Source organism: Saccopteryx bilineata, chromosome 7 (genome assembly GCF_036850765.1).
Source record: "Saccopteryx bilineata isolate mSacBil1 chromosome 7, mSacBil1_pri_phased_curated, whole genome shotgun sequence".
Lineage (NCBI taxonomy): Eukaryota > Metazoa > Chordata > Mammalia > Chiroptera > Emballonuridae > Saccopteryx > Saccopteryx bilineata.
The window spans coordinates 72,792,748-72,818,812 of NC_089496.1; the positions used below are offsets into that span (position 1 = coordinate 72,792,748).

Here is a 26,065-nt window from a genome sequence, read left to right on the forward strand (position 1 = left end):
AGTAGGGGATTTTAATACCCCACTAACATCAATAGATAGAAGCTCCAGACAGAAAATTAACAAAGAAACAGGGTCCTTAAACGACACAGTAGCTAGAGCAACTGGATTTAATAGGTATCTTCAGGACCTTTTACCCCAAAGCAGCAGAATATACATTCTTTTCAAGTGCTCACAGTACATTTTTTAGGATAGACCACATGTTAGGACACAAAACAAGTCTTAATAAATTTAAGAAGATTGAAATCATATCAAGCACCTTCTCTGATCACAACGGCATGAAACTAGACATCAACTATAATAGAAAAACATTCAAACATTCAAACACCTGGAGACTAAATAGCATGCTATTAAATAATGATTGGGTTAACAATGAGATCAAGGAAGAAATCAAAAACTTCCTTGAAACAAATGAAAATGAACATATAACAACTCAAAATTTATGGGACACAGCAAAAGCAGTCCTGAGAGGGAAGTTCATAGCATTAGAGGCATACCTTAAGAAGCAAGAAAAAGCTCAAATTAACAACTTAACCCTGCACTTAAAAGAACTAGAAAAAGAACAGCAAGTAAAGGCCAGAGGAAGTAGAAGGAAGGAAATAATAAAGATCAGAGTGGAAATAAATGACATAGAGGCAAACAACAACAACAACAAAATTAAACAATACAGAAGATCAATAAAACCAAGAGCTGGTTCTTTGAAAAGGTAAACAGAATTGATGAACCTTTAACCAGACTCACCAAGAAAAAAAGAGAGAGGGCTCAAATAAATAAAATTAGAAATGAGAGTGAAGAAATAACAACTGACACTACAGAAATTCGAAGGATTGTAAGAAAATACTATGAAGAACTGTATGCCTTCAAATGGGGCAACTTAGATGAAATGGACAAATTCTTTGAAACATATAATCTTTCAAAAATCAATCTGGAAGAATAAGAAAACCTAAACAGACCAATTACAACAAAAGAGATTGAAACAGTTATCAAAAACCTCCCAACAAACAAAAGTCCTGGGCCTGATGGCTTCACAGGCGAATTTTACTAAATATTCAAAGAAGAACTAACTCCTATCCTTCTCAAACTATTTCAAAAAATTCAAGAGGAAGGAAAACTTCCGAACTCCTTTTATGAGGCAAACATAATCCTCATTCCAAAACCAGGCAAAGACACTACAAAGAAAGAAAACTATAGGCCAATATCCCTGATGAATTTAGATGCTAAAATTCTCAACAAAATATTAGCAATTCATGTATTGGATCCAACAATACATGAAAAAAATCATACATCATGATCAAGTGGGATTTATTCTGGGGAGGCAAGGCTGGTACAATATTTGCAAATCAATCAATGTGATTCATCACATAAACAAAAGGAAGGAGAAAAACCACGTGATAATATCAATAGATGCAGAAAAAGCATTTGATAAAATCCAGCACCCATTTATGATCAAAACTCTCAGCAAAATGGGAATACAGGGAACATTCCTTAACATGATAAAGGCCATCTATGACAAACCCACAGCCAACATCATACTCAATGGGCAAAAATTAAAAGCAATCCCCTTAAGATCAGGAACAAGGCAGGGGTCCTCCTTTTCACCACTCTTATTCAATATAGTTCTGGAAGTCCTAGCCACAGCAATCAGACAAGAAGAAGAAGTAAAAGGCATCCAAATTGGAAAAGAAGAAGTAAAACTTTCATTATTTGCTGATGGCTTGATGTACATAGAAAACCCTAAAGTCTCAGTCAAAAAACTACTGGACCTGATAAATGAATTCAGCAAAGTGGCAGGATATAAAATTAATATTCAGAAATCAGTGGCATTTTTATACACCAACAATGAACTGTCAGAAAGAGAAATTAAGGAAACAATCTTCCCCTTCACTATTACAACTAAAAAAATAAAGTACCTAGGAGTAAATTTAACCAAGAAGGTTAAAGACCTATTCTTGGAAAATTATAAAACATTAATAAAAGAAATCAAGGAAGATACAAACAAGTGGAAACACATACCGAGTTCATGGATAGAAAGAATAAATATCATTAAAATGTCTATACTACCCAAAGCAACATGTAAATTCAATGCAATTCCTATTAAATTACCAATGTCATACTTCAAAGATATTAAACAAATATTCCAAAAATTTGTATGGAACCAAAAAAGAACACGAATAGCCTCACCAATCTTGAAAAAGAAAAATAAAGTGGGGGATATCATACTTTCTGATATCAAGTTATACTACAAGGCCATTGTACTGAAAACAGCTTGGTACTGGTATAAGAACAGGCATATAGGTCAATAGAACAGAACAGAGAACCCAGAAATAAACCCACATCTTTACGGCCAATTGTTACTTGACAAAGGAGGTAAGAGCTTACAATGGAGTAAAGACAGCCTCTTTAACAAATGATGCTGGGAAAATTGGACAGCTACCTGCAAAAAAATGAAACTAGACCACCAACTTATACCATTCACAAAAATAAACTCAAAATGGATCAAAGACTTGAATATAAGTTGTGAAACCATGATCATCTTGGAAGAAAACATAGGCAGTAAGCTCTCTGACATCTCTCGCAGCAATATATTTGCTGATTTACCTCCATGGGCAAGTGGAATAAAGGACAGGATAAACAATGGGACTACATCAAACTAAAAAGCTTTTGCACAGCTAAAGACAACATGAACAAAATAAAAAGACAACCTACACAATGGGAGAACATATTCACCAACACGTCCGATAAGGGGTTAATAACCAAAATCTATAAAAAACTTGTAAAACTCAACACCAGGAAAGTAAACAATCCAATCAAAAATTGGGCAAAAGAACTGAATAGACACTTCTCCAAAGAGGACATACAGATGGCCAATGGGTATATGAAAAAATGTTCAACATCTCTAAACATTAGAGAAATGCAAATTAAAATCACAATGAGATACCACCTCACACCTGTCAGAATGGTATTCATTAACAAAACAACACATAACAAGTGCTGGCGAGGGTGCAGAGAAAAGGGAACCCTCCTGCACTGCTGGTGGGAATGCAGACTGGTGCAGCCACTGTGGAAAACAATATGGAGATTCCTCAAAAAATTAAAAATTGAACTGCCTTTTGATCCAGCTATCCCACTTCTAGGAATATATCCTAAGAATAACAAATAACTGATTCAAAAGAAGAAATGCATCCCCCATGTTTATGGCAGCATTGTTTGCAATAGCCAAGATCTGGAAACAGCCCAAGTGTCCATCAGTAGGCGAGTGGATTAAAAAGCAGTGGTACATATATACACAATGGAATACTATGGGGCCATGAAAAAGAAGGAAATCTTACCTTTTGCGACAACATGGATGGACTTAGAGTCTATTATACTAAGCGAAATAAGCCAGGCAGAGAAAGAAAAATATCATATGACCTCACTCATATGAGGAATCTTTGAACAATGTGAACTGAGGAACGGAAGAGACACAGAGAAGGGGTTAAAGGGATCAGAGGGAAAGCGGTCAGAGGGAAAGGGGATGAGAGGATGGGATCAGAGAAGGGAAAGCCATTAGGGAAAGTATATACACATAACGCAGAGGGATAGAGGACAGGATAGTAAATCATGGAGGGAAGGTGGGAAGGCAGTGGGGGGAGGGGCAAAGAGGGTATTAGGAGAACACGGGGGAGGGGAGGGAGGGAGATATATTTGGAGGGAACACTTGTAACTATGTTAAACACAACAAATTAAAAAGAAACACCAAGCTAACATTGCAAAAAAAAAAATCATAGTAATAATAAAAATAGAACAATAACAACAAAAAGGCCAGGCAGAGGTGCTCGTGGGGAACGTAGGGGTGCCGTGCAGCAGAGGGCATTCCTCTGGAGGTCAGGCGGCTGACAGGCATCTCGGGAACGCTGAGCAGGGCTTTGAATTTGAGTAGAACAGGCACCCTGAACATGGAGAACCACATGGACAAAGCTACGGAACAGGGAAAGTTGAGGGCATGTTGTGTTTCCCCGGCAGGTCTGATGTGGCTGAGATGTAGGCTTTGGGCCAGAATGTCATAGAAACATGGTGGGAGAGGTAGGAGGGGGCCAGAGAGGGCAGTGGGTGTGACAGTGAAGGCAGCCCCTGAGGTCCAGAGCATGCGGTGTGCAGTGTGTATGGGCTCTCGCCTGGGCCCCAGAAGCACCCAGTTGAGAGAGGTGTGCAGAGCTCAGTGAGGGAGTCTGGTCAGCTGCAGTGACGTGGCCTCTTGTGCATGACATTCTGTCTGGTTTTTCTTTCTTCTCCTGAGAGCAAGGCACAGACCTGGGACTTGATCTCTGGCCTTCTGACCCCTCACCCCGAAACCACGCCCCTCTGGGGAGTCGGAGCTGTTCTACCTGTGGGAGAGGCTGCCCTTCTTGGTTGGTTCTGTCCGACTTCTACTAGGGAGCGGGTCTGCAGAGCGTGCCGGGTGAGGCTGCTCCAGAACTGGAGTCTGAAGGCCTGGGGCTGTCCCGGCAGAAGGCACATTCGGGTTTCCCTGACATTCGGGGTTTGCTTTGGCCCCTTTGAACGGTAGCATGCATGCTTCGGTGTGCGGAAACTGAGAAAATGTGAGGAAAGAAAAGGAAAAGGAACTTGATACTGAGTTTTTTAAAGAGTATTAACAAAAGCTTAGATTTCTAAACAGCCCCTCTCCCAAGAAATCATTTCCCTGCTTTTCCAGCTATGCATTCATTCACCAAAAATTTAATGAGCATCTATTACCTGCCCGACACTGTACTAGGCACTCTGAAGGAGCCATGAACAAAAGAGGCACATGTCTTGCCCTCCCCAACTTTACGTTTGAGTTGGGGAGACAGAACAAGCACAGGACAGGTGGGTGTGTGAGAGGTCGTGTCTGTCCTTCCTCTGTGCTGCCAGCTCCCCGCTGAGGGCCCATCTCCTGCGCTTGGCTGTCTACACCCTCCCCAGTCTGGGCCCGTCGCCCTCTCCTTTTTTGTCTTGTCTTTTCTTACAGACTTAAGCCCTGAGTTAGTACTAAGTCATAACCAGATCCCAAGTTTGGTTTGGGAGTGAGGGCCCCATTTCTGCACCCCTGTTTATTTCTCCTCAGTCAGCGGTGACTGCTCAGTGTGCCCACATCCCCCATGTTCAGCTCCGTGTCCAGGGCCCAGCTCAGAGCCCAGCACACAGCTGGTGCTTAGACAGTGCTTCCTGGACAAGCATTCAGACAGGCATGTGGCTTCAGAGTAGCAGATGCTGTTTGTGGCCCTTAGCGCTGAGCTGAGCCATATTCAGGGGCAGGCCGACGGTCCAGCGAGACCAGCTTCAAAGACATGTGCCCCCCCCCCCCCGCATTTCACGTGGGGTCTGCAACATCTCCGCAGGGCAGGCCTGGGACAGGTTTATTATCCTCCAGAAGATATTAAACGCGCTGAGCCCTGCCGGGCATAGCTTGCCCGCTGCCACTGGATGTGCTGAGCAATCCTGCAGGTGGAGGAGAAGAGCCCCGGGCGTGTTGCAGCTCAGAAGGGCCAAAGCAAACACTGGGTGTCTCAACTGTGTGCATTCCTGAGCTCATTAAACTGAGCGAAGTGATCCCAACTGATGGAGATGGGAGGGGAGAAAGGTCCTCGCCCTGAGCACAGCTGGGCAGGGCAGCCCGCTCTGGGAGGGGGCTCAGCACCGGGCCGCGCTTTCCTCCCTTCACCTGCTCTGGCTCAGTCCCTTCCACGGCCCGTTTTATCCCCCAGCCACAGGACAAGTCTGTTCATGCCGGCTGTGGGGGCAGGGGCTGGCTGGCGGAGGCTGGCCATCAGCGCTGATCATAGAGAACTTACTAATGGGCGGCCAGATGGGCTGTGACAGAACCAGTCAGTAGGCAGGAGAGGATTATGTGAGATGCAAAACTGATGTGACAGGCCGCCAGGCCAGAGAACTGAAGGGTGGGGTTTTTATAACCCACAGGGGTCAGCTGAGGCCAAAGGCGTTACCAAAGCACTGGGTGGGAACCTCGGGGGAGCTTTTCTGGACAGGGCACCCTGAAAGATGGGCAGGGTGTGGTTCAGCATCTCCGTAATTATTCTACCCCCTGACTGCCATGGCCTTTGGTTTCTGGGCTAATGAACAGTACGTTGCTTTAAAGGCCATTCATGACTTGGAATTTCTATGAGAGGTGTTGAAGGCTATGCCCACTCCCTTGTTTGTGCACTTAGACAGGGAGGAGGATGTAGGAGAAGTCAAATGGAGACAGACGTATCTGGAACCTGATTTTGACAAACCATGAGGCCTTGGACAAGTTGATCCGCTTGTCTGGATCTGTTCTCTGTTAAAAGAGAATGCCCTGGCCAGATAACTTGGTTGGTTAGAACATTGTCCTGAAACACAGAAGTTTTCCAACTGGTCAGGGCACATATGAGAGCAAATCAATTTTTCTTTCTCTCTCCCTCGCCCTGTCATCCTCCCTCCCTCCCTCCCTCCCTCCCTCCCTCCTTCCCTTCCCCTCTCTCTCTCCCTCTGCGGTGGAACAGTAGTGCATCATTGGTGACTTAACTGGGGAAGATGGTTTAGGGTGCGTTTTTGTGTGAAGGGGAAAAGATCAATGCAGAAAGATTGGGTAGGAAATCAAAGGACCCATGGGTGTCCCAGGCATGGCACATGTCTGCTGTTCCTCCTGTCATGACTGTGACCAGTGTAAGTAAACCAAGGATTGCCACATGATTTCTCTCCCCTTATCCACTTGGTAACCTTGTTGTCTGGAAGGGACATTGGAATGGAGAATGATGAGACTCATTCTCCTGGGAGAGTTTTATGAGTTGACATCCTGTTGCTTTGATTGGCCCCAGGAAGGGTGGAGCCTATGTACACACTGCTCAGGGTTGTTGAGAGGAATACCTGAAATGATAGATAAAGATGAGCTGAGCCCAATACCTGACCTGTAGATGTTACCCGGATAGAAATATCATGACTTGCATTATTTATTTAAAGAATGTGTTAAGTTTAAAATGAAAGGAAAGGGCACTGTCCCCACTGGCGCTGCATTAATCCTCTCTCACCGCCCTGTCCTGCCCTGAGCAGCAGCTGCCCAGCTGATTTCCTGCTGCTTCTCTTTCCAAACCTTTTGCCCCATGTTACCTCTGATCAGATGTAATAACTTCCTCAGAACCTCAGGGCTTCCTGTTGCCGGTAGAACCTGAACTAATTAACCTGATATGCAAGGTGTTGTGATTGACTTGACCTTATAATTCCAGTCATACACACCTCATGCCTGCCTGTTTTCTGTCCCCCAGCCAGGCCCCTCCCTGCCTCACATCTTCATACCTTTGCACAAGCTGCTCCCTGCCTTTCAGTTCCTTCCCTTTTCTCTGCTTCTGGGCAGAGGTCAAATGTCACCTTCTTTCACTCTTCCCCAGAGGGTGTGAATGGTCCCCTTCACACACTTGGACTCCTCGAAGGGGTCAATATCAGCCAAGTCTTCTCATTTCCTTGAGCAGAAACTGACTTCATTTTCCTCTCCCCAATATCTAGAGCAGTCCCAGCAATAACTGATCTCCTCAAGGCCTGTGGGATTGATTTACTTGTAATAGAAAAGCCCCATGCGGATGAATTCAATGGAAAGGTTATGAGAAATGTACATTTTGAGCAATCTATCTTATTTAAATACCTAAATGTGACCACCATTTGGACTAAGGAGATGAGATGAGAGGAGAGGTTGTAAATTTAGCTCTTTCTGCCTGCTGGAATGTTCGCGTTCAGCTTGTGTGTGGACGAGTGGGAAGAGTTGTGTTTTTTGATCTCTCCAGTCTAAGCGTCCAGAGCATGTTTCTAGGTTCCAAGCTCTGGTTAGTGTTTATATAGAAACTGAGGTCCATGTTATAGAGACAGGACTGTAGGAGCTGTGAGACAGGACAGTTGCTTCCATGAAAAAAAAAAAAAAAAAAGAACCATGGCATTTTCTCTTCTGTCCTAGTTTGGGTCCTTGAGAGGTGTCCACTAAGCCCTACAGATCTCGTGGTTGGTCAGTTACCAGTTTCTCCTCCTCCCGGGCTCAGGCCTCCTACCTTCTCTGAAAACACCTGCTTTCTAGTCCGCATCATGAGTATGCTCCAATCTCGAGTCAGACGCAGGAGAGCTTCACCCTTGGGATTTTGGCTGAGTCTCAACTGGGCTCTGGTCTCCCATGTGTAAATGAGGAAGTTGGAACAAATAGGAACAAGTGTATTGTCACGGTACTGTCCCAGCTTCCCTAAGAAGCTGAGCTCAGGGAGTGAGCCAGACCCTCTCAGGTCAGGGTCTTTCCTCCTCCCACTCACCTGGGCTCCTTGAATGTCTAAGTGCTCGCCGCTTCAAGTTCTGAGACTGGCTCCATTGTTTCTTTGGCCACTGTCCCTGATTCCATTTGCTTCTCTGAGTCCTGGGCCTTTGTTCCTCCTCCCTCAAGAGCCAGAGGGCTCTTCATCCTGAGTAAGGAGCTGGTTTCCAAAACTCTGTAGGTCATTGGTGCTTTCTCAACAGGATGCATAGGAGCAGAAGCTCATCGATAGGACTTGGCCTGCCTGACCCTGGGAAACCATCCAGGTTGCCCAAACAATGCACCTTTGGAGCATTAGCTGAAATGGCTGCTGCCTGATGGGCATTTCCTGGGTCACTGTCATGTTAATATTATCGTGTTAATGATATTAGCTCCATATCTGTTGAATTCCCTGTGCTGAGGGCTTTTTACAGCTCACCTAACTTAACCTTTGTCACAACCCTGTGAGGTAGGATCATCAGGATGGTCACAGCCACTCTACAGATGTAGAAAGTGAGGCCCGAGAAGCTGAGTGACACACAAAGCCAGTAAATGACCAAGTCCAGGTTCAAATCCAGGCCAGTTAACTACAAAGGCCATTCGCTTAATCATGCGCCATATATCTGTTTTAATCCTCAGAACAACCCTTGTGGTAGCTATTTGTTGGGCAGATAAAATGTATTATGCTCACTTTGTTAAAGTGGCACTGCCCACGTGGAGGCCATCGCCCCAGGTGATATTAATGTGTGTTGAGAATCCTTGTAACCTGGGGCTTGGTTTTGGGATTAAGCCTTTCCCACCCTTTTTTGATGTGGGGTGGTACAATCCTATCATGCCTCAGAGGGTGACTTTGTATTAGAGACTTCCCTGTTTTGTATATTGGATTAAGGGTTTGGATTTCTACACTATAAAATGGGGATGGAGCGAGAGCTTGCTCTCTTGGTTCCTGGGATGACTAGCATGAGAGAGCAGAAGGAGGCCATGTGGAGGAGGCCAGGAGAAGCAGCCAAGATGGCGGAGTGCTGAGTGAGATGCCAGTTTGTGTAGAGTTTGTATCTGGGATACGGAAGGAGATGGGGAACTGAGGAGAATAAGGCTGGTGAGCTAGAAACCTTTGATTCTAGGAAACTCGGATAAATCAGTAGCTTTGTGAGCACTGAATGTGATTGGGTTCTGGAGCCCAGTGTGTGTTTTTACTTGCCCGCCGGGTGCAAGCTAGGATTAAAGACTATGGCCCACCAGTTTGTGGCTCCGTTGTTTCTTTACCGACTGTCCGAATCCAATGCGAACCTGCATGTGAATGGCCATGATGGCGGCTCCTGGCCTTACACTATTTTAATCCCATTTTGCAGAAGAAGCTGCTAAGACTTAGAGAGTTTAAGAGACCTGCTGGAGGTTATGGAATCAGGGAGTAGCTGATTGTGGATTTGAACCAGGTCTAAGCATAAGCACCTTCCATCCCTTTTTTCATTTGATTCTGACAGCGATCCCGGGAGTTAGGTGCTACGATCTCTGTTTATAGATGAGGGACCAAGGCTCAGAGACGTTCAGTAATTTCCCGAAGGGCACACAACCAGGAAGTGAGTGACAGGCAAATGGGAGACCCAAAGTTGATGCATTCCTTGTGGAAATCCATTCCTGAACTCCGGGTGATTTTTCTTTGGTTTCATCCTAATGAGGAGGATTGAGTTAAAGTTTCCACAACTGAAGCCATGTCAACAGGTGTGGTTTCCATAGACTCTTTGTAGATTAGTGCGGAAGCACAAGAGGGCAGAACCTGCCATGATGGGGCAGTGGTCTTGGCTTACCATAGATCCCAGCCTCGCCCTGGCCTACTCCTGACAAGGACACACAGCAGTGGACACATCCAGCTCAAGCAGATTTACAGCTGATCGGGCCTGGCCTGGGGCCAGCACCTCTGGAGGACCAATCCCAGCTGGGGGAGGAGACTCAGAGTGGGGGCTTTATGAATGGCATGCGGGTGTGGGCTCAGTTAGCAGAGCCAAGAGCAGAAAGTGCTGTGTCCCCGGCCCCGGACCTGGAGGAGCTTTTGGGTAAAGACTTTGCTAATTCTGGTTTATTTATTAATTTTAAATTTTAAATTAATTTAAAATTTTAATTGATTAAAAAAATGCAAAGATTCTACTACTTTCCATAGCTATTGAGGGCTGTGTGTCTCAATTTCTGGGAGCAGAAACATAAACATCAAAAGGAGAGCTTTGGGGAGAGGCCAGAGCAAAGCAGAAGGGCGCGGAGGCTTTGGGGCGAGGGGGGAGTTGCAGAGAAGGTCAAGTAGACATTTTTTGCTAGGAAATCAAATGTCAGTTTTCATCTTGTCCTACAAAGGTTCGTCCAAACTTCCTCGCTAAGTCAGTCACGTCCCCTTATCACTTTTCCAGCCAGCTTTGTGACTGAGTGTTGGACGGAGAACTGATAAGGGTAGGTGGTTGACACAGCCTCTGGAACCTCGAGTGCCACCTGCGTGTTCGGGAACCCTGGTGCTTCTGCTCCGGATGGCCAAGGACAGCAGGGAGTTTGAGGAGGAGGGCCTGTGTGCCCTGGAGGCTCTGGTCTTTGCTCCCTGCCAGAGGGTGTTGGAGCCGCCTTTGGGGTTAGTGCTCAGGGAGGTCTTCACTTTGCCTAGTCAAACTTCTCTCCACAACTGGGTTTAGGGTCTCTGCCGGAAGGAGAGTTTGGGTGGTTGAGGGGGCTTATTCTTGAGGCTTCCTCACAATAGTTGGGAGGTGATTAAAGAGGCTAAAGGACTTGGGAATTTTTAGCAATCTTACAAAAAAAAAAAAAAAAAAAAAAGCAGGAATTTCCATCTGATTGAGTGAAAAGTATCATTCCAGACGTTTTCCTGAACAAATGACAGATACTCACTGAACTCAGTTTATAGGGACCACATGTTAGGACAGAATGTTTCATGGCACTAACTATCCTGTTGTATTAAAGATGGTTATTTACTATGTTGTTGATTCTGAATGATCCTTTAAACTTGTACCTGACTAAAACAAACTCGGTACATTCCTGCTGAATTGGCAAGTGACAGTAATTGAGTGACATACCAGGTCTCACCACATCTGCACATAAGGACAGAATCACAGGTTCATGTTGCCATAACTATAAATGCTTCAACTTCCTGGAATGGGAACACAGATTAAGGTACAATGAACTGAACCTCAACGGAAAAGGTACTTTTGTTTTTTTTTTGTTAAGTATTATTTCTTAAAGAGCAAATAGAGTTAAAGGTAAATTAAAGTGCTACATTCCAACAGTGGCTCTTCACTTAGCTACACATTGGACTCATCTGGGCTTTTTGAAAGATCTGGACATGCTGCCCATGACATCAGAGCTCCGGAGCGAGTAGGTTGGTAACAGTATAAAAAAGCTGAGAGCCGCGACCTATAGTGCTCACATGGGGGTCTCCTTGCTCTAATGCAGCAAGGAGACCCCCATTGGCCACCTGATGTGGCTGCCTGGGTCCTACCCCCAGAGATCCTGACTTCATTGATCTGGGTGTGGCACTATCACTGTGCCCATATGACCCCAATGTACAGCTGTAATGCCCTGATGAATTTGGGAGTCTGAGTGCCCTGTTTCTAGTACTCCCTCCTATTATGAATCTAGGTAAGTCTTTGACCTTTATTATGTCTCACTTTCCTTTTATGTTAAATGGAACCCAGGGGCATTGGGTGAGAGATGTCCGCTATGAGCCCTTCCTTCTCTAAGTGGTGGCTGGGCGGCTGTACCTCGCATTCTTCCATAGGGTTGTATTTACGAGAGGTGACTCTGACCTGGAGTCTCCACTCTTGGTCCAGGAGTTTGGAGAGGGGCTCCGGGAGACACGGGGTGGGCAGGCAGGGCCTGCTGGGAGGAGCAGAGTCACAGCCCAGAGACTCGGCCACCTCTTTGGGACAGAAAGAGGCCAGGTAAGGGCTGGCTGGCTGGACAGTGAAGGGACCATATAAAATGGGGACAGAGAGCCCCTCTCCTCTGGTGTGGCATACGGTGCTGGACCTACCTGGTGGTCACCCAATGAGATGACCTTGTTTGGCTCAGGATGACAGCAAAAACAGCATATATCTTTGTAGTCGCTTCTCCAAAGGTTGTAGTTTGTTTCCACAATTCCTCATAACTCAGTCTTTGTGCAGCATGAGTTTCCAAAATTTTTTTTTTATCTGTCCAGACGTACATGTGGAAAAATAGAAAGACACCTTCTATTACCCTTTGGATTATAAGACTATTAATGATTAAGATTATAGCTCACATTTATTTAGGGCTTACTGGGAACATCTCTGGGCAAAGCCCTTTACTGTTAAAATATTAATAACTTTTTAAATTTACTTTTGAATTATGTCATTTAATCATTATACCCATAGTCTGAGCTAAGTACTACTCTTATCATCAATTTATAGTTGGGAACACTGAGGTCCAAAGAGGCTAATGAACATGCTAGGTCACACAGTAGGTGGCAGAGTCAGAATTTGAACTCAGTACTGTGAGACCTCGAGGTGATGTGCTTCCTCATCACACTGCTCTTAGCAGACCTGGGGTACACAGCAGATTTGGACCCCAATTTATGGATACATGACCAACTTAGAGAGGGGCTGGACATTTTCACATAGGAAACATCAACTGACGGTCCTTGCTGCAGCAATCCGAAGAGGAAGGTACATTCTACAGATGAGGACACTGAATCCAGAGCAGGTCACCTGCCTGAGGCCACGTGGCTGGGAAGCAGAAGGACCAAGTTCACCTTTTCTAGGTCCAAGGTCCACACTCCTCCTGCGGAGCCTGCAGGGAATGGTAGGGCACCGTGGGCGTATGTGGGTCACAAGACCTCAATATGAATAAAAGCCTCACAGACCTGCGTGTGCAAAAGCACTGTTCGCCCCCACAGCCCACCCGCCGTGCCACGCAGCCTTGAGAGAGTTGGGCTTGTGAATTATGTCCCAAGAAGAGGGGCAGCTGTAGGGACGTGTCCCACTTCTCAGGATGCCCTCACCTCCTGCACCCAGACTCTACACCAGTGACAGCACCGGCAAAATTCCCAGCAGGTGTCAAAGATAATCTCAGTCATCAGTAGTGAGGCCTCTGGTTTAAACCCATGTATGGATCCAAACAGATCCAGTGTGGTGCTCAGCCTCAGTTTCCCCATTAGCATAGTGGAGATGCCCTTTCTGTCACTGCATAGCTGGCCCGGGCGTCCCCAGGGCTCGTCGCCTCAGGTTGGGGAAAGGAGGCCTCTGTTATGTGCTCTGTGCCGAGACCCAGTGGGACAGCAGGCACCCCGCCTCCCCTTTCTGCTTCGGGCTGCTGCCTGATTGCTCCTGAAAAGGAGGCTTACTTCTGGCTGGAAACCCCTGAGGCAGCGGATTTTGGTATGAGTAAGCAATTCCAGGGCATTAAGGGGAATGCAGGCTCATCTGGAGTGCGCAAAGCTGCCTGCGTTAGAATGAAGAGGAGGAGGGACCCTGGGCTTTCTCAGGGGCCAGGCATGCAGCTCCAAATTAAACCCCTGGAGAAGAATGCCTTCATCTTTATGGACGCAGGAAGAGTCCAGCGTTTCATAAAGGGAACCAGGGACAGCAAAGCCAGTTGCAGGAAATTCCCTTTGTCCTGGATGGAGATCTAAGCAGCTCGGAGCCGAAGCCGCCTCTGCCTCCCGCCCTCGCCCCATGCAACCTCTGGGTGAACTGGGTGAAGGATCCCTCCCATTTCTCTGATCATTGATATTCAAGCGAGGAGAGAGCAGTAGGCAGCAACATCTGTTACTTTACCATTCACAGATTTCTGGCACGTGTTTTGCTTTATTCAATTTTAAACTACTGATGAAACCAAACCTCACAGAGGTCTCTGTCCCTGCCCAGATCACAGGCGCGGTGAGATGCACAGCCCAGCCTCTAGTTAAACACGCCCATGCTGGGAAGGCTTCCCTGCCTGTGACCAGGTCACCTCTGACTGGCACTAAGTCTCCTACAACACTGACCTCCCTCTAGGATAAGTCAGGTTTTATCTGTCTGCACAAATAGGAGGAAGTGAGCTTCAGGAGGGCAGGACGCCAGCCTACCTCAAATACTGAGCTCTGAGTACAATACCAGTCGTAGGGCAGGTCAACGGTTAATATCACTAAACAGGTCCGGTGCTCTTTCCTCGGCCCCACAAGGCCAGGTAGGCTGATGACCAGAAAAAGAATCACAGTGACAATAGCCAGCCAACATCTGTATCTTGCTTATCAGCTCTGTGGCACCACAGGCACGTGGGAGTCTTGCACAACCTGAAGACCCCCACTGCTACCTCTATTGGGTGAAGACAAGCTCAGAAAAGCCACCAGCGTGCTGAGGCTCCCTGCCGGTCCGGCGTCTCGCACCCTGCAAGGGCCCCAGCACACTCCCTCCACTCAGTGACCACACTCCTTCCACAGCGCGCACTCAGCAAACGTTTGCTAGAAACTTCTTGGACCCTGACGAGAAGTTCCTGCTGGGGACATAGGATGGATAAAGTTGAGGTCTTTCCCTTTAGGGGCAGGAAGTTGGAATGACCCCAGATAGAACCTCATGTCCCTAATTTGGAATGCCCTGCCCAGACTGTTGTAGAAAATGGCTGAGCTTGCAAAAGAAAAAAAAAAAATGCAGGCAGCCAGCAGTGCAGGGCAGTATTGGGCACGAGAGAGGTAGCACTGGAAGCTTTGTTTCTGTGAGGCTTCTGGTAAAGCACAGTTTGCCTTAGGCCTGTCACTGGGTTTGTCCTACCGAAGGTCACAGACATTTCATAGCAGAGACATCTTTTCTCTGAGGTGTCAGTCTGGAGCAGGGCGCCTTTGTGCAGCGGGAACCTGATGGGGGAAGAGGTGCTAATTTTCAGTGGTTCATTCATGCATTCATCCATCTAGTCCAGTGGTTCTCAACCTGTGGGTCGCGACCCCGGCAGGGTCTCCTAAAGCCATCGGAAAATACATAATGCATATCAGGTATTTACATTCCGAATCATAACTGTAGCAAAATTACAGTTATGAAATAGCCACCAAAATTATTTTTTGGTTTGGGGTCACCGCCACATGAGGAACTGTATTGCGGGGTCACGGCGTTAGAAAGGTTGAGAGGCCCTGATCTAGTCAGTCATCTTCTTACTCATCCGGTCATTCATTCAGGAAACACTCACTGAGCACCTGCTGTGAACCGGGTCCTCGCTGGGTGCTGGGGAGAGAAACAACTAAGAGTCCTTCCCCCAGTCATTGAGACTCTCTCAGTCTGAGGGGAGAGAGGAGACAGTGTCACGAGCAGCCAGCGACCACAGCATGATCACTGCTGTGGCAGAGAAGATCTGGAGCTGTGTGAGCTTTGAGGGAGGTGGGCACAGGCTGGCCCGGGCACCATGGCCTGTGGTGTCCCTCCACAGGTTCCACATGGTCGGGCCAGTCACTGGGTCACAGAGCAGGTGGCCAGCCACCGGCAGAATGAACTTCCACCATGACAATGGCGTGTCACTCTGCAGGTGTGCTGCCAACCTCACATTGCCCACAACTCCCATCCAGGCCTTGGGCTGTCACTCCTGCCCTGGCCAGTGTGGGGCCTCATCTCTGGTCATATCTGTGGATCCTGAGGGTCCACCTCACTCTTTAGCTCCCAGGTGTTAGAAAGCTTTGGAGCCAATGGTTTTTTATTAATATGACTGGTTTATAAAGCAGTTATAGCCATTAGGGTATAAACATGGAAGGCATTCCTTTGCTCTCCCAGTGACTGCCCTGGCTGTGTTATGGGAGAGGGGGCGCTCTCCGTTTGGGTAGAAGCATACTTCCAGAAAGTTCAGTTGCTTGCACTGTGAAGAACTCAGCCCTATTTATTTTAAAATATTGGTCTCACATCTATTTATAGCTCTTCTCTTTCCTTTACAGCAGGTGAGACTAGAGTGCTAAGGGCTTGGATGAAGGCTGGAGGCTGGTGGGTGAGGGGCAGGGAAACCTGTGGACGTTGCTGTTCTCCTGGATGCTCTAGGCTCCGTCATGACTGCTCGGAGCAGGTGACCTATTGATGCTGAATAGCTGGCCTTGAACACAGGCCTGCCTGCTGATTTCCCATAAACACTGGGATGCTCCTCCTGCACTGTAGGGGTTCCCCCTTATTAATCTCCAGCTAGGTGCTACGACTATGCCAGGCACTGAAGCAGGGGTCGAGATGAAGCAGGAACGACTCCCACCCTCAAGGGACTCTGGGTGGCGAGCGAGTGAAGGTACATACTCAGTGGCCTGCACAGGAGGCCAGATACTTTAAGAAGGTTCCAGAGACAGCATACTCAAAATATTTCAGCCTCTTCCACTGATCACAGGAGTCAGTCTAAACACCTTAGCTTGTCAGTCAAAGCTCTCCAAGCATTGGGCTGCTTTCCCCCTTTAATTTACATTTTTATTGAAGTGTCACATTTGTGCATACATTAAAGTGCACTGATCTTAATTAAGCACTCAGCTTAACGAACCTAAATCTCTTCATGTGTATATGCCCACTTAGCTGCCACCCAGGTCAAGATGAAGTTTGAAGGGCAGAGTGAATCAAATTTGGTTGTATGCTTCTCATCGGACCTGCGCCATGGCCTTTCAATTAGCTCTCAAAGGGTGTGGCTAAGAACAAGTGATGCTCACAGCCAATTCTGTGTTACTTTCATATCTGTACTTTTGTTACTCTTTTTTTTTTTTTCTTTCATTTTTCTGAAGCTGGAAACAGCGAGAGACAGTCAGACAGACTCCCGCATACGCCCGACTGGGATCCACCCGGCACGCCCACCAGGGGCGACGCTCTGCCCATCCTGGGCGTCACCATGTTGCGACCAGAGCCACTCTAGTGCCTGAGGCAGAGGCCACAGAGCCATCCCCAGCGCCCGGGCCATCTTTGCTCCAATGGAGCCTTGGCTGTGGGAGGGGAAGAGAGAGACAGAGAGGAAAGCGTGGCGGAGGGGTGGAGAAGCAAATGGGCGCTTCTCCTGTGTGCCCTGGCTGGGAATCGAACCCAGGTCCTCCGCACGCTAGGCCGACGCTCTACCGCTGAGCCAACCGGCCAGGGCTTGTTACTCTTTAATTTGGGGAAAATTCAACATGAGATCTACACTCAGCCAATTTTTCAGTGTACAATACAGATATTGTAAATTATATGCACATTGTTTCACAGAAGACCTAGAACTTTTTCATGATGTGGAGGGGAACTCTATATATATACATTGAGTATCTGCACCCTGTCTGCTCCTCCAGCCCCTGGCAACCATATTCAACTTCCTGCTTCTGTGAGTTTGACTACTTTAGAGTCCTCATGTAAGTACAATGTGTGTCTTTCTATTAAGTTCTGCTTATTTCACTCAGCGTAATGTCCACGAAGTTCTTCTACATTGTATCATATTACAGAATGTTCTTTTTAAAGGCCGAGTAATGTTTCAATGCGTGTATGTACAACATTTCTTTATCCGTTCATCTGCCGATGGATGTTCAGGTTGTCTCCGCCTCTAGGTTGCTATGAATAATGCTGCAGTGAACACGGGAGTGCGGATATCTCTTTGAAATCCAATTTTCAATTCTTTTGGATAAACACCCAGAAATGGGATTACAGGATCATATAGTAGTACTATTTTTACAGTTTTGAGGAAACTCCATATTCTTTATCAGAAAAGCTGCACCATTTGCAATCCCTCCAGTGATGCACAAGAGTTCCAGTTTCTTGATATCCTCACCAATAATTATTTTCTGCCTTTTTTTTTTTTAAACAACGACATCCTAATGTGTGTGAGGTGATATCTCATTGTGGTTTCGATTTGCATTTCTCTGATGATTAGTGATGTTGAACACCTCATTTGTCTGTAGTCCATCTATATGTTTTCTTTAGAGAAATACCTGTTAAGGTTGTTTGCTAATTTTTATATTGGGTTATTGCAGTTTTTTTTTCTTTTTTTAATTTTCTGAAGCTGGAAACGGGGAGAGACAGTCAGACAGACTCCCGCATGCGCCCGACCGGGATCCACCCGGCACGCCCACCAGGAGGCGATGCTCTGCCCACCAGGGGCGACGCTCTGCCGCGACCAGAGCCACTCCAGCGCCTGGGGCAGAGGCCAAGGAGCCATCCCCAGCGCCTGGGCCATCTCCGCTCCAACGGAGCCTCGGCTGCGGGAGGGGAAGAGAGAGACAGAGAGGAAGGAGGGGGGTAGTGGTGGAGAAGCAAATGGGTGCTTCTCCTATGTGCCCTGGCCGGGAATCGAACCCGGATCCCCCGCACGCCAGGCTGATGCTCTACCACTGAGCCAACCGGCCAGGGCCGGGTTATTGGAGTTTTTTGCCACTGAGTTGTATGAGTTCCTTATGTTCATTTTTGTACTTTATTGCTGCCTCCTTGAAGCATCCTAAGGGAGGTGAGAGGAGGTAATGGTACAGTCACGTGACCAGCCGCAAGGCTTGGGGCTCAGCTCCTTGTTGAAGTGCAGGCTCATCCTTCTGGGGGGGGGAGCATGCTGAGAACCCAGAGACCATCCCAGGGTGAGGCCAGTGGGGCGAGACTGCTCCGGGCCTGGGACTCTGGTCCACACGGCTGTGCCTGTGAGCGGAAGTGGTGGGTCTTTTATCCCAGGGGCAGGAGCTTTCTACCTACTATTGACGTGCTGGTTTGCAGGAGAGGAGCAGCAGGTGTGGAGGAGGGATGATAGAGAAACTGTGATGACACCTTTGATTCCTTGAAAATAAATGCCTACATAAGAGAGATGTGTGAAATTCTCCCAGGAGCATATGGTTGGTGGTTAGGCTTCAGGTTGGGGGTGCTGGCTGGGAGTGGAATCCGCAGCCGCTGATGCAGGGTGTTTTCATGGGTGTCGGAGGGACTCCCTCCCTTCTCTGCGTTGGGAAAGGCCGCTCTCTATCCAGCCAGGTGGGGCTTACCGCTGACACAATACCCCGGAGTGAGTTTTCCGGCATAAATAACTTCCCAGAGCGGGCAAGCCCTGAACACCAGTAAGGCCTGGTGTTTCGGGTCATGACTTGATCACAGTGTCTCTGAAGATAAGTTTTGGGAAGAGAAACAAGGAAGAGACGGCATCTGAGGAGGGCTGGTAGGGGGAGGAATACTCTGTCAAGGGAAGATATTTATACAGACATCACTTTCCCATTAACACTTATCTTTTCTGATTATAAAAGTAAATACAGGCCCTGGCTGGTTGGCTCAGCGGTAGAGCGTCAGCCTGGCGTGCGGGGGACCTGGGTTCGATTCCCGGCCAGGGCACATAGGAGAAGCGCCCATTTGCTTCTCCACACCCCCCCCCTCCTTCCTCTCTGTCTCTCTCTTACCCTCCCGCAGCTGAGGCTCCATTGGAGCAGAGATGGCCCGGGCGCTGAGGATGGCTCCTTGGCCTCTGCCCCAGGCACTAGAGTGGCTCTGGTTGCGGCAGAGCGACCCCCCGGAGGGGCAGAGCATCGCCCCCTGGTGGGCAGAGCGTCGCCCCTGGTGGGTGTGCCGGGTGGATCCCCGTCAGGCGTATACGGGAGTCTGTCTGACTGTCTCTCCCTGTTTCCAGCTTCAGAAAAATACAAAAAAAAAAAAAAAAAAAAAAGTAAATACAGATTCTTTGCAGAAATACTGGAAAAGACAGAGAAATATAAAGGAGAAAATAAAAATATCCTATACATTACATCCAAGGGAAAACGGCTGTGGACATTTTGGTGTGTATCTTATTGATTAGGAGCGTGGCCTCAGGACCCTGATAAACTTCTAGCTCCAGTGACTCCTGCTCACTTCCCTCCCAGGACATTCCTCTGGAGCCCTCGGAACCCCATTTCCATCGTGAAGTTGTTGTTAGTGCTGGCCTCCAGATGTTTCTGGGACGCCATTTGTGAGACGACACGTCCTGGCTCCCTTGCAGTTAAGTGGGACCATGAGCTGTGAATGATAGTGACGTGTCATTTCTAGGCTGGAGCTCTAAACAGTCAACACGAGACCCTCTAGAGCAGGGGTCTCAAACTCAACTCAGCATGTGGGTCGCAGAGCAAGATCACAGCCGTTCGGCGGGCCGCACTAGGTCTACAAAAGGCAACTGTTACGCAACACTTTTCTCACTGCAGTTGAAAACAAAAAAAAAATCAGTACAACAAGCACAATCGTACATGCAGTTTACTCAGTGTCACAAAATGACCAGAAACTGTAGTTCGCATCACAACTGCTGTTAACTAAGCTAATATCTAGCTAGGATGCTAGAGAAATGAAAAAAGTAAGCCCCTAGGCTTACTTAATTTTATCCAAAATATTTTGAACTTCGTGGATTAGTCTGTGGGCCTCACAAAATTGTTCGGCGGGCCACATGCGGCCCGCGGGCCGCAAGTTTGAGACCCCTGCTCTAGAGTTTTTCTTTTTCTCTATAAGGATGGTAGGTGATGTTCAGCTTCTCTGTTACTTGAAACCTGGGTTTCTGAAGGACTGTGATGAGTGGACGCACACCCCCAACCCTGCTGCCACTGACCTGGGATAGACATGTGACATGAGCACAAGTTAATAATCACTGTGTTCTTGAAGACCTGAGCTTGCTGGAGTTGCTTGCTATAGCAACGTAACTTAGTTTATACTGACCAAACATCATGGCATAATGCTGTGCCCAGCACAATGCCTGGCACACAAAAAAGATATGATACATGACACATAGATAAAGACAGTAGGGTAGCATTCCCAGAGGGGAAGGGGGGATGGAGACTTTGCATGGGCGTGGCGGATATGATTCAGGGGGCAGAGGGTATTAATTATATTGAGTGGGACACTTAAAACCATGTCAACACAATATATTAAAAATAAAAATTTAAAAAAGGACAGAGTATGTATTTGTGGAATGTACCATTGGAAAAGAAATGAGGTTGACATAGCATGGCTTGTTTTTTTTTTTCTTTTTATTTATTTATTTAGTTACTTATTTTTTACAGAGACAGAGAGAGAGAGTGAGTCAGAGAGAGGGACAGATAGGGACAGACAGACAGGTACGGAGAGAGATGAGAAGCATCAATCATTAGTTTTTCGTTGCAACACCTTAGTTGTTCATTGATTGCTTTCTCATATGTGCCTTGACTGCAGGCCTTCAGCAGACTGAGTAACCCCTTGCTGGAGCCAGCGACCCTGGGTCCAAGCTTTTGCTCAGACCAGATGAACCCGCCCTCAAGCTGGCGACCTTGGAGTCTCGAACCTGGGTCCTCCACATCCCAGTCCGACACTATCCACTGCGCCACCGCCTGGTCAGGCATAGCCTGGCTTAGTTTTGATGAATGTGAACTTGACAGTAGCTCTGGAATCTTGCCTAAGGTCGGTGCCACAACGCTGGCCATAGTGTATGACAGGAATCCACTTAATGTCTTTTTTTTTCTTTTGAAACATGGGACCACCGCTTAGCAGCAGTATGACTTTGGGCAAATTACTTAATTCTCTGTGCCAAATTTTCTTTCTGTGTAAAATAGGGCTGATAATAATAACTACAGTGTTTTGGGAAGGATTAAATAAGATAATGCATGTAAGACCATTGGTAGTGTCCTGGCCCCTTGGAGGGGCCTAGTAAATTTTCCTTGTTATCATTACTCCTGTTATCGTTGATCACTGATAGTGGTTAAGTGATCTCACTTGAATAGTTTTTAAGTTTCATGCAACAGTCACAGAGCTGATTCTCTGTGTCATGGGTTGTGATAGGAGTACAAAAGAGTGTAGGAAAAGCTTCCTGTCCTATGAGATTGCTGTCTAAAGAAGGGACCACCACCTAGGTAAATACCTCGAGTTCCAGGTAGATGGGGAATAAACTGACCTTCGGGTGTATTGCGAAACGTCTGGAGGCTCCAAGGATAGGTTTTTCTGTTTCTGGTTGAAGATCTTATTGAGTTTTGGGGGAGATTTATCGGTATCGCTTCCTACCCCGCCATTACTCTGACGTCATCTCTCGGGAATAAACTGAGATGAAGGCTGAGAAGAAGAACTTGTGGCCCCACTCTGGGTCTGGTTGATAGAGAAAGTCTACCTGCCTGTTTTCTTGGAGCGGCCATAGATCTGTGTCTCTGCTGATTTAGCTGACATACCACCAAACTGAAGCTCACCAGAGTGGCGGGGTTATTTTGGGAATGTACTTGTTTCACCTCTGAGTACAGGGAGAGATGAACAAATGCCTCCCCTCACTTACAGTGTGCCTCCTGATGTACCAGAGACACTAATTGAATGCCAAGTGCTTGCTTTCCTGCTGAAGGAAATGTCAGGTTTTAATAGCAATCCATTATTAGGGTCACATCATTTCCTTCCTGGACAATGCTAACAGCCTCATCCCTGATCTTCCTGTTTCAGATACTTTTTTTTTATGACCTATCCTCAACACTGCTATTTTGGAATTGTTATTCTTCTACTGGGAAGACTTCAGTGATTCCTTATTATAAGGTCTTGGAACTAAGGGATGGAGGAGGGTGTGGCCCTGGTAACATTACTACAGTGAGCGTCTATATTCTGTTCCCACAGCTTTGGACTCTGGAGTTAATGGTCTTGATATTTGGGTAGAAGGCATGATTCCACCAAGGGCTATAACAGTTCTGTTAAACTTCAGATTGTAGCTTCCACCTGGTCCTTTAGTGATCTTTGTGCTAACAGGACAAGAAAGGAGTCACCATCCTGGCACTGGTGATTGACTCTGGTCATCAGGTGAAAACGGGGCTGCTGTCATCCAAAGGGGGGATAGAAGGGTATGCTTGGCACCAAAGTGATACACTGAGACATTTCTTTTTTTTTTTTCCTGAAACTGGAAATGGGGAGAGACAGTCAGACAGACTCCCGCATGCGCCCGACCGGGATCCACCTGGCACGCCCACCAAGGGCGACACTCTGCCCACCAGGGGGCGATGCTCTGCCCCTCCGGGGCGTCGCTCTGCCACGACCAGAGCCACTCTAGCGCCTGGGGCAGAGGCCAAGGAGCCATCCCTAGCGCCTGGGCCATCTTTGCTCCAATGGAGCCTTGGCTGCGGGAGGGGAAGAGAGAGAGAGGAAGGAGGGGGAGGGGGATGGAGAAGCAAATGGGCGCCTCTCCTATGTGCCCTGGCCGGGAATCGAACCCGGGTCCCCCGCACACCAGGCCGGATGCTCCACCGCTGAGCCAATCGGCCAGGGCCAGACATTTCTTGATAATAAATAGTCAAATGTTGCAGCCACAGCGTGAGGCAGGCATAATGATCAGGGTTTCAGACCACAAGGTAACTCACAAAATGAAACCACCGAGGTCAAAAGAGGTACTCACTGAAGGTAGGTGATTGCCCAGGTGGGTGGCGGCTGGCTGTGGTAAACCCTGAGGCTTTTGCTGAGTGGCAAGACCAGCACTGGCACCAACTTTGAATCTGTATTGGTGAACACCACTCTTGCCTACCTGATGACTCCCTCAGAACCTGCCTCATGCAACCTGTGTGTATGCTCAAGGCTCTTGGCAGCGGCTGGGCTTAACGGGCAAGTGGCAGCAGACCTCAGGGTACACTGGGCCTTTTGCTGACCTACCCCAGGCCTGGTCTGGTGGCAGCCAGCTTTGGTTCATAGCTTGGTCCCTACCATGTGCAACCAGGTTCAACACAGGCAGCTACCAGCTATGGATTGCTGTGTAGCTCCTAATAGGTAGTCCTGGGCTGGTCACAGGCATTGCCTGACATTGACCAGCACTGGAGTCCTTCCCAAGAGGCCCCAGGTACAACACATCCAGGAGCTGGCTTCAGACCCTAATGGAGTGCCACCTCCACAAGCAGCACACCAAAGGGAGGCTTCCGTAGGCACCAGACCCTCCTGGGGAGAATTCCACTTCATGGGGACAGGCCCCGTATAACAGCTCGTGCACTGTGGTTGTGGCCAATCCAGCCAGCTTGAGCGTCAGCCCCATCCAGGGATGTGCCGACAGTAATCAAGGCTCAACTGCAGCAGGAGGGCGCACATAATCCCCAGAGAGAACACTCCCTTAGCATCTGGCTCAGGTGATCAGGGAGACTGTGCCACGGGGCCCCACGGGACACAGACTACGTAAGGCCACTCTGTCAACATTGGGAGATGTAGCAGAGCTACCGAATATATAGGCACAGAGAGGCATCCAAAATGAGGAGACAAAGAAACACGCCCCAAGTGAAAGAACAGGAGAAATCTCCAGAAAAAGAACTAAGTGAAGCAAAGGCATGCACCCACATAGGAGCACCTAAATATCTAAAGCAAGTATTGATAGACATAAAGGGAGAGATCCGTAGTATTACAGTCAGTGTAGGGAACTTCAACACTCCACTGACATCACTGGATAGATCTTCCAGACAAAATCAACAAGGAAAGAGCAGCCTTAAATGACACACTAGACCAGATGGATTTAATTGGTATTATTAGAGCATTTCACCCTGAAGCAAAATCTCAAGTAAAACAAAAACTTCAAACCATCAAACCTTACACCTAAAGGAGCTAGAAAAACAACAACAAAGGCCAAAGTGAATAGAAGGAAAGAAATAAAGACCAGAGCAGAAACAAATACAGTTTTAAAAAACACTACAGACCCTGGCCGGTTGGCTCAGCGGTAGAGCGTTGGCCTGGCATGCGGGGGACCCGGGTTCGATTCCCCGCTAGGGCACATAGGAGAAGCGCCCATTTGTTTCTCCACCCCCCCCTCCTTCCTCTCTGTCTCTCTCTTCCCCTCCCGCAGCCAAGGCTCCATTGGAGCAAAGATGGCCCGGGTGCTGGGGATGGCTCCTTGGCCTCTGCCCCAGGCGCTAGAGTGGCTCTGGTCGCGGCAGAGCGACGCCCTGGAGGGGCAGAGCATTGCCCCCTGGTGGGCAGAGCATCGCCCCTGGTGGGCGTGCCGGGTGGATCCTAGTCGGGCGCATGCAGGAGTCTGTCTGACTGTCTCTCTCCATTTTCAGCTTCAGAAAAATACAAAAAATAAAATAAAAAAAATAAAAAACACTACAAAAGATCAATGAAACCAAGACCTGGTTCTTTGAAGATATAAACAAGATTGATAAATCTTTAACCAAACTCACGAAGAAAAAAAAAATGACACAAATAAATAAAATCAGAAATGAAAGTGGAGAATTAGCAACTGATACCACAGAAATGCAAAGGATTATTAGAAAATGCAATTATAGGCCAACAAATTGGACAGTAGGAAGAAATCAGTAACATAGAAAGTTTCTCCATAAAGCAGGGTGGCTGGACCCATGGTTGTGTCTGTTTGCTGTGTAAGGGGCCTTCCTGTCATAGACTGGGGAGAACTGGAGAGGAAAGTGTAAATCTATTAGGGTTGCATTGTGAGCACCGGTCTCAGTGTTCTCAACCTGGTCATTGTAAGGAAAGGGAAGAAAGATATCCCTGGTCTCACTGATACTACTGTGTCTTATCACCTGGGGCCCAAAAGAGTTGGCAGAATTCACAAACTTTTCTGTCTCTAAAGGTGATGCCCAACAATATGTTGTGAGGAAGATCCTGAACAAAAGTGAGAAACTTCCGACCGAAGCCCCGAAGATTCAGAGTCCTGTTACAAAATGTGTCCTGCAACACAAATGTTGGTGTGTTACTCTAGGAACAACATACCAAGAAAAATAAGGAAGAGGCCGCAGAATTTGCTAAAATTTTTTTTAAGTGAGAAGGAGAGAGAGAGGGACAGACAGGGACAGACAGACAGACAAGAAGGGAGAGAGATGAGAAGCATCAACGTGTTGCAGCACTTGAGTTGTTCATTGATTGATTTCTCGTTCGTGCTTTGATGCGGGGTGGGCAGGGGGGATCCAGCTGAGCCCGTGACCCCTTGCTCAAGCCAGTGACCTTGGGCTTAAGCCAG

At 47.4% G+C, this 26,065-nt stretch overlaps 1 pseudogene; it reads left to right on the top strand.

The window, feature by feature from the left end:
* Positions 1-26,065, top strand: part of LOC136311161 (small ribosomal subunit protein eS6-like) — an 82,916-nt pseudogene that overhangs the window by 56,587 nt on the left and 264 nt on the right.